Here is a 7,886-nt window from a genome sequence, read left to right as displayed (position 1 = left end):
ATTCGCTATCCCCGCGCTCCGCGGAAAATCAGACCCACAGGCCCTGTTCATAAGTGTGACTATTACTCGAGCAAATACTGTATCAGTCACTCAGGTAAGTCAAAGGCGAAGCTGCGAAGCCCCCTGTTGATTAAACTGGATGGCGTCTTCTACCCATCATTTTTATGGCTTGGTAAGAGATGGGTCACAGCAGGACAGTGGATTATTTTGTTCCATGGCGCCTTGATAAGCGGTAGAACGGAGACATTCATTGACTACATTCTTAGAAAAAAAGGGTATGGATAGTCCTCCCTTAGGGGAGGAACGGTCTTGTAACCTATGTTCCTTTAGAAAGGGAGAAACTTTCGTCCCTGAAGCAGGGGAGCAAAGTTCCTCCATCGCTTGCATCTCAATATGGCAGCCCCGAATCGAGCAAATCGAGCCCAATAAGGCTTGACGAGGACGCTACGTCTCTTGTACAGGACGAGAGCAGCAGCAAATAAAAGCGTAACACGAGCTTCCCGCAAACTGTGTTTATTTCCGAAGCCTGATTCCCCCCACAGGTACAGAAACTTGCGTTTTGAAAGCAGTTACTCAGTCTTCTAGTCGACAGCACTGCGATGTTAAACGGAGACAACCGATACCCAGTTACTTTGCGCACTTTGCGTCTTACCTTTGGTGTTCCTCGAGTCACAATTCCTTCGTCAACCGCACATCACGGAGAAGGGCAAACTCAATCCGCGAAACCAAAAGGCGCTCTCGAAAGAACAAACTCGAGTCTCGAAGCCGCTGTTTATCGCGTAGCATGAAAGAAGGTTAAATCGCTAGCCACCAGATAGCGGGGTCAAGCAGAGTAATTGCAAGTAGCTAGGCTAGGTGGCGCTAGGTGCCGCCCAATTCATGTTCTACAAGAAATAATTTGCTTCTCTCAAGCCACTACTCCGCTTGGGGACCCTCAATATACACACATTACGCTTATTACAAGCATCAGGTGAACAGACATTGAGCACATACACGGCACATACAAATATCAATACAACGGAACACCACACTAAACCGAACACTACAACCGTGCTCTGCCTTTCCGTCTATTATACTGGTCGTTTGGAACGTACGGAACTTTTCGGTGACACCCTAAGCAATAAAAAATATTCCCAGCATGTTGATTTTTTCCCGGCAATGTCATACCTCTGAGAGTATTTTGAATGGCTCAGGAGATGAATCTCTTATTAAGAAGTAAACGCTCGATCATGCCGTAATTACTTGAAAGTCAATAAATCAAGCCGCTCCAATGCGATTCGAAGCCATGAGTATGTTTCCCCACACGGCACGTCGTAGCCTGTATTTCTATTGGTTTTTCTATTTGTGCTGTTCGCGCAAAGCTGCAATTGCCGTCTTGAATTAATTTCTGTAGAGTGGATATTCACTCAGCTGGAAGTGATGCCTCACGGGCTGAGAAATCGCTTTTCGATCAGCTTGAATGCAGTCAAAGCCGCGACTTGCGGCAGGTACGGAGCTACGCCGTGGCGAGCCCGAAAACTTTTAGCGCTCATCCCAGCGCGCCACTTGGAGGGCAGTTCCTCCAGGAACCGTAGTGTATTTAAACAGCAAAATAAAGGGTAGCTTTTTTTTCGATTTTACCTACTAGTTTTAATGCCGAAATTCCATACTGTAAATATACGTACTTTCCGTCACGATTTCGTACTGTTCAGTCCTTGCCCCAGAGCGCGATCGCTCTCGGGGAAGAGACAATCACGGCAGTCACAACGGTTACTGTACGATAGGAGCTTCTACTGTTCAGACCAGCGTTCCAACATGACTATCCGCACGTTGATCGATTGGACGTAATCCCTCAAGTGGTATTACACTTTTTAATATAAAGCGGAATGTCAACCTGCGACACCCCGCCCCCTCCGATCACGGCCCGACCAGCGGCATCAATGCCCAACAGTTTACAATCTCATCTTCTTGTTGCACCACTGATACGCGAACACACGGTCACATCGGCGATAATTCCAGTCTTCTGTTCACAACCCACAACACTGCCATCACGATGTTGCGGCTATGTTGCTGACACGCACAAATACAGAACCACGTTGAACGCCGGTTGCACTCGGCATCGGAAAACAGAACCGAACTCAGAACGGAAGGCACCCAGGCAGCCGGCAGCAAAACCTGCCTGCCTTGGACTTAGTTCCTTCAGTTTCCATAACGTCGAAAACGTCGACACAGTTCCGCGTGTTTTCGCTACTGCAGTTCCGTGCCGCGCGAGTCCCGCAATCCGGAGACGGCCATCCCCCAGTGTACGTGGCGCTGCTGGCACTGCTCCGGAACTTCGCTATTTCTAGCGGCTTCGTTTGCTCGTTTGATAAAATTAGTGATAAAAACGTCAATGCAACCGAATTGTTCTGCACGTTTAGACTAGAAGACGGAATTACAGACGGCCTTCGCTGCCGCTGAAGCTCAATCAACTCAACAGCTATTTATGAAACAACGTGCGCGAACTGCTCGAAAAACGAAACCTAAAGAAGATGAGTCGGGAGGGCGAAAGCTTTCTCCCGTCTGCCTGGAGAGGGAGAAGAGGGAGAAAAACTTTTCGTTCCTCCCCTTTTCTCGTGTCCGCTTGGGGGCGCGTCAGTAGAAGGGAGAAAGTAGGGAGGCTTATTAAGGGTGGGCGCAACTCAAAACCTGGAGAGCGTTTGCAATATAATGGCGGCGACTGAGGGAGAGGGCTCGAGAAAGGATATGCGCCAGTGTTGCCTGCACGAGAGCCGGCGCCCGCTCTGTTGCAACTCTGTTGCTCCATGCGCCTTTCCTCCTCTCGCCTCCCATTGTAAGCAACGAGCGTCTTGGTGCAGCCTCTCTCGCTTCCTTCTCGCTCCGAGAATAGCAAACGTCGAGCGGAGAAAGCAAGGTTGCCAGACAAGCAGCAACGTCCAAGATGGCGGAATTTACCATTTTTCGCGTTAAAAAAATACTTAACCTATCGCAACAAAACTGGTGGCTATGGAAAAGTAATCATTTATACCTTGTGTAAATTATTCAAGCACCTTAATGGGCTTTCATGACCTGAGTTAGGAAAGAAAACGACCCTTTGCCCCATAGACTCCCAGCAAAATTTAGCAATTAAATGGCGTCCATGTCCCGTGATCGCCGATCTAGCAGTTGCACCCACCCTCACTTGAGCCTCCCTAGGAGGAAGACGCGCCGTTGCTACTTTTTTCCTCTATTTTTTCTTAGAGTGTACTCGACCTGCCACGCCAGTGATCAGTATGACGAGGCTTTACAAAGGCCACATTTTGCAGAATAATACAGAACTGCAAACAAGTTTTTAAATCTTCCTGCAATTCAGTCAACAGCGGTTTCCTCAAGCAATCGAATGGAGAAGGAAGGGCTGGTCAGGCCGTTCAAATCCCTCCAAAAACAAGGTGTCGAGGTTGGCACAATCGTAACTGACCGCCACCGTGAGGTAAATGCCTATCCGCGGATCAACCACCCTGACGTGCAGCACCGCTTTGATGCTTGGCACTTTGCAAAAGGTAGGAGCTTGCTTAGTCTCATTTTTTTTTTTATGTTTAGCGTATATTTTAACGCATCAGAATTTGAATATCATATCTTTACTCAAGCTCCAGTATTTTCAAATCCTTGCATTTTGTGTGGCGAAAATTGTTTAGGCATCAAAAAGAAGATAGACACAGTTTCGAAGACAAAGCCACACGAGGTGCTGCGCAAGTGGAAAAGCACCATCATCCGCCACCTGTACTGGTGTGCCCGTACCAGCGACGGCGATGGCGACCTTGCCCTTGCCAAGTCCATTATGCGGCACGTCATAGGCGTCCACATCCACCGAAATCCTCTGCATCCAGCCTGTGAGCATGGCGACATCGGAAACACGAAATGGCTGGAGGAAGGCAAGCCCAGTAGGGGTACAGTCGGGAGCCAAAAGTTTGCGGGGCACGCCTTTCGTGATACATGTCATGCCTTTTTCGCTTGTTCTTTCCGACGCACTCCTGACAACAGGAGTGGGCGCCAGGGGCGAAAGTTTGCGCTTCGGTGGGTGTCATGCTGCCCGTCTGCTTCAGCCGCCTCAGCCGCTGGGGGGAAGGGGGGGGGGGGGTAATTAGGTGCTTCGTCACCTAGCGCGGCTCCTGAGGACGAGGACGCGGGGCTTGAAAGCCAGCGAAACGGCGGCTGGCAGCCCTGGCGCCGACTCTGGTTATCAGGAGTGAGTCGGACAGAAACCAGCGAAAGAGACATGACTGCCAGCACGAAGGGCGCGCATTCGCAAAGCGCGGCTTTTTAATGCGGCGGCGCGCTGTCGCACGGCGCAGCGATGCAATTCGGCACGTGCTCCCGTGCCCCGCAAACTTTTGTTTCCGACTGTACTTGCTGCTGAATATCTATACCTAAAAATTCCCCACTTTTGTACTGGCACATAAACCTTCAAGCGACTGGAGTCTGTACTCACGCAAGCCCACCTGCTCAGAGACATACCCAGAATGTCACCCAAGGAGCAGACGTATGCACTAGAATCCTTTGAAGGTATCGTGGTCCATTTCCCACCGAAGTCGAGCATATTGAAGTACGAGGGAATTCTGGCACGGTAAGCAAGTGTGGTCATATGGGACCTCGTACAAAATAGTCGTAACATATATATAGCTAGCTCTGGCATCTCAAGCGCATGTGTAAAAATACCATATATAGCAACTTTGTTGGTGTGTTTCTGTTCTTTTTGAGTTTGTGCTATTGGGGAAAGATGAGCAGGAGCAAAGTCTACTTTGACCCTTAAAGAGGCCCTGCAATCATATTTAAGCGTCTACCTTTTTTTGCGGTTTCCACGTCTCTTGGGGTTCGGGAAATCCAGCGGGCACGGAGAGAGTGACTATAAATATCAGTGCGTCATATTTTAACTGGGCGAAGCGGAAACCTCCCCTACCCACGAGGGCGACCCGTGCCGCCGAAAGCGCGCAAAATGTGACGTCTTTAGTCCTGGGCTTACTACTGGTCAGAGCCCCTAAAAGCTTCTTTTTAGTCGAAGCACAAAATACGAGTGGCGCGAACCGTTTCAATTATTTATAAAAGTAGTTTTAGTTCAGCATTTTAGATCAGAAAAGAAACAAATGCAGTTTATAAAGTACGGAAACAAGAAACGACCGTCGACATACCCGCCACCAAGCGGTAGAAAAGGCGGTGCATACTAGAAAGGTGTAGTGGGATCAGGCACCGACGAACGGCGAGCGAAGGAAGTCCCGGATGGATGCGGCGGCGCTGCGGTCGATGATCCGACCGGTTCTGAGCGTTCCCAAGGCCTTCGGCGAGCAGCTTTTGCTTGCTGTTTGGCCCTTTGGCGGTATGGCAGCGCGAAGCGGCTCCCGTTCTGAACTGATCTTTACCCCGTGTTTACTGTCGGTTGTGCCCAACGAAGTGTCGGGCTGAATTAGTGTCTAATCGCGCAGCAGATGCAATGCGAGCCGCCCTGGCTGCCCCCTTCATAGAGCCTATCCAGAATATGTTTTAGTGGTGCCCTCTCGAGCCGTCAACACGGAGTGCGGCAGCCGTGAGCGCTCGATGAGCTCACTACTCCTCCTCTAGTTCACGGCCACTCGAGCAACCAAGGACGTCACAAAAGAGTTTATGTTTCGCTTGTTTTTTGTCATTTGAATTTGCCTATAACTTTTAAAAGAAAGCGAAATTTGAGAAAAGAACAGTTTCTTTAAGTTACTACGTTGCCACAGCTGCGGCTACGGCAGCCGGCCCAGGCGACAGCTACAGCTCGGCTTGGCTCGGCTAGCGTCACTCCTCCATCTGCGCGTGGACCAACGAGGTAGAGGGGCTTAGAGTGATAAACCGGAAGTTCGGAAGTGGCACCGCCCCGGTTGCCGCCATATTTTACGCAAATGTGACCACTCGTCACGTGACCTCCCAAGAGCCTTGACGTCACAGGTAAGATGGCAGCGCCCAGAGCTGGCGGATGCGAGTTTGTTCGGTGCGCGGTAGCCGTGATGTGCAGGTGCTTTCCGACGATTTCGGGCTTCTTCGTGCTTGCTGACGCAGGTATAATGTGAAAATATGAAGGAATGAGACTTTATACCGTTTTTGCGCAAGATCGCTCTGGATCATCTGGATATTAACGCCTGTGAGACAGCATCAGCTCTGCATCGCCGTACCGGTGGTTGGATTCCGGGATGTGTCCGAGGATCGATAGAACTTTGAGTGCTTTTAACATGAAATTTTCGCATTCTCTTAGCTTTGTTTGAACGTTGAATTATCTAAGAATCTACGCGAAATGTATACGTCGCGTTAGGGCCTAAGGGAAGTTGTTTCAGCCCTCCGTCACCGAACAACCATAGCAACATTTAGCGAGGAAGCTCCTGCGATTTTAACCTTTTGTGCTAATCCACGATTCTACATTCGATCGCTTTTCTTCCTTTTTTTCTTTTTGTGTGTGTGTGAGTGCGAAGTGCACCCTTATTTTCAGCTACGAGGTTGGCGTTTTATTGAGTATGGGGAAGAATAAATCGTTGCAGGCACCTGCTTCAAAGCTATTCGACTTGCTATAAGAACAACTGTTTTGGTGCATGCATAGATTAACTGCGCATTTTTTCTGTTTTGTAGGATTTATTGCAGCTATACTCTTTCCCATCAAGAGTGCATTGTATTAGTCGGTCAATTATTTAATTGTTCTAATTACCTGGATAAGATGATTCATATTTGTGTTCATCCCTTGCCTGGAGAGCAGTCTTGTTGAAAAATGTTGACTACCATTCCTTTCGGTCTCTTCAATAGACTTTTTTTAAAAGTGTGGGCTGTCTATACTTCGCATCACCGTAACTTAAAAAAGGCCAACCGCCACAGCCCCCTCGAACCAATCAGAGAGACGGAGCGAAGGTGTGTGACAAATCTGTGCAGACGAGCACTCTGGTGATATGCTGTCATGTGCCTCTCTCCAATGTGTGTATTGACTCACCGAGACCGTAGCCTTTGCCGTCTGCCAAATTCTGATAAAACAAATTACAGTAGCTACTACTGTAATTACCCCAGGCTTTCATACTTTGGGTATTTGTTCGACAAGAATGTTATGTCCGCCATCCTTGTAAATTCGGCTCAGCACCTATTGGACTCGAATGCTGCATTGGCGTTCGACGTGAACTGGGGCCCATTCGTGTGCTTTGCGCCGAAAAAAATGGTTACGGTTGTGTTGCTTGATAAGGTTCTGCAAAGGGTCTATTGTGTCATACATATAGGAAGTGTCATGCTATATAACAATGCATCAACACATACTATTAAACTATATGCTCAGAGGTGTGTTTGTTTTTCCAATTAACAAGTTACAGCAGTGTGCTTTGATGCTATTATCATGTGTATAGTTTTAAGTATCCTCTCTGCAATGCCTACAAAGGCCCCTGGAAGGAATAAATTAATGAATAACATTTTCACATCACTGGAGTTGGTTTTCGGATGCACCACATGTTCAGGAAAGGTTGATTGAGTGCAGCCCCTTGCAAGAAGTCTGCCAGTCTGGCATGACCCCTTAATTAATATTGAAGGGTCAGAGAAGCGAGTGTCCTCGTAAGGTCCAGAGCGTGCAATGGACACAATTCTCGGTGTGTAGACTCTCAAGGCATGAAGGCAAACGGAAATATGTTTATCTGGTTAGTGTATCAAATATGTTTATTTCCACTTGATTACAAAATTATTGATTCTTAGTAAATGGTTCCATAACGAGTTCTTTCTGCGACAGTCTCGTGTCAGGCGTTCAGTCATAGTACCTGTGGACCTTGTTGTCGGATGACGCTCCTGGCACGTCGGTGTTCAATTTGGCCGAGTGGCAACTTTGACCGACTGATGCTGTCTTGTAATCATACGTCATGTGCACTGAAGCTGCAGGGCTGGCTTCTAATCCGAAA

The sequence above is a fragment of the Ixodes scapularis genome, unplaced genomic scaffold (assembly GCF_016920785.2).
Source record: "Ixodes scapularis isolate PalLabHiFi unplaced genomic scaffold, ASM1692078v2 PGA_scaffold8__174_contigs__length_109621045, whole genome shotgun sequence".
NCBI classification, from domain to species: Eukaryota; Metazoa; Arthropoda; class Arachnida; order Ixodida; family Ixodidae; genus Ixodes; species Ixodes scapularis.
The sequence above is the reverse complement of the archived record's forward strand: the minus strand, read 5'-3'. Positions refer to the sequence as shown.